Source organism: Tenrec ecaudatus, chromosome 17 (assembly GCF_050624435.1).
Source record: "Tenrec ecaudatus isolate mTenEca1 chromosome 17, mTenEca1.hap1, whole genome shotgun sequence".
Taxonomy (NCBI): Eukaryota; Metazoa; Chordata; class Mammalia; order Afrosoricida; family Tenrecidae; genus Tenrec; species Tenrec ecaudatus.
The window spans coordinates 83,511,074-83,512,589 of record NC_134546.1 but is presented as its reverse complement, the minus strand read 5'-3'; the positions used below and the strand labels follow the sequence as shown (position 1 = coordinate 83,512,589).

The following is a 1,516-nucleotide window of genomic DNA, read 5'->3' as shown; positions in this document are numbered from 1 at the left end:
TCATTTCTATATTACTATTTTCTTCTCGCTGTTTTATTTCATTTATGTGTTTTATTGTTTCTATTGGGTTTCCAAATTTGTGAAGCACAGAAGGAGTGGATGCATAGAGACAATAACTGATGCAATGGTCTGGGGCACAAGGGGAGTAGAGGAGTTAGGAGGGTGAGGGCATTGTGGAATAAACAACGAATGCAGGAGGGAGAGGGAAAATAAGAATTTGTTATGATGATACATATGTGTATAAAGATATATATACTTACAACTCTTTTAAAAAGCAATTTCACTATGTAAGTGTATGAAATGTGAATATTATATTGATAACCCCTACATTAAATAAAGAAACAAAGCTTGGCCAATGGTTACCATGGGTGAAAGAGAAAGGGTTGTTGCTTAGGGGACATTTGGTTTATATTAATGGTGGCGGGAGAATTTGGAAAAGGATGTCAATAATGGTTGTAAAAGTAGTATATGCAGAGTACAATCAAAGGCACTGAATTATACATGTAATAATTGTTGAATTGGGGAATGTTTTGTTGTGTATATCTTGCCCAATTAAAAATGTAATGATATGAATAACAATGAGTGCAAATAAGAAGAAACATTTTTTGAATCTGTAGTGACAATGATTGTATGCCTCTCTTTTGGCCAATAAACCCCTTTATTAATATAGTTTTTATTTGTCTTCCCTCTGTCAAACCCTGAGCCAAAAACTTTCCCCAGGCTGGCCTGGATGGTGCAGGGAAAGGAACGTATTTGGCAGACAGATGTGGGACAGAGAACTGTTGGGGGGTGGATATGGCTCCTTCACATAGCAAAGAGGATGAGGAAGGCCACCATCAGGCAGAAAAGCCCCATGGCCTCTGAGAAGGCAAATCCCAGGATGGTGCAAGAGAAGAGCTGCTGCTTCAGAGAAGGGTTCCTGGCATAACCCAGGATGAGGCTCCCAAACCCAATCCCAGTGCCGGCTCCAGAGGCCGCCACTCCAACTGTGGCTGCCCCAGCCCCAATGAACTTGGCGGCTGTGCCAATGTCCCGTGAGATGGTGCTGGTTTAGAAAATCCGTCTAGAGGCCAGGGAAGACAGAGAACATGGGGCTGTCAAGCTGCTGAAGTGCTCATCTGTCAGTGTCTCTGGCTGTTTCTGCACCAACACAGACAATGACCCGGTCAACAACAGAGAGGTGCTCCTGACCAGGGAAAGGGTGGCGACAAATTTGTGTAGGCATACATTTTTAGGAGATGAGGATCAGTGTCAGGGGAGCTGCTCCTAGTGCAGAGAAGACAGACAGTTGTATGCCACTTCTTGATATGATTCATTATTGAATTGTATCATATGTGCATGAAATTCTAATAAAACGGATTTGCTTTATAAAAAACACACAAGATCATCTGTTACTTACACAGACCTTCAGTGTAGTTCTTTGGCTAACAGGCTCATGGCCCAGTGTCTGACTGTTAATAAAATTCTATTAACACACAGCTATGCCTTCTCTACTGTCTGATGTTTTATCATTCAA

General features: G+C 41.8%; 1 pseudogene; it reads right to left on the bottom strand.

Annotated features, from left to right (window-relative positions):
- Positions 1–804: 804 nt before the first annotated feature.
- Positions 805–1,316, bottom strand: LOC142430550 (ATP synthase F(0) complex subunit C2, mitochondrial pseudogene; annotated as a pseudogene).
- Between the last annotated feature and the right edge of the window lie 200 nt (positions 1,317–1,516).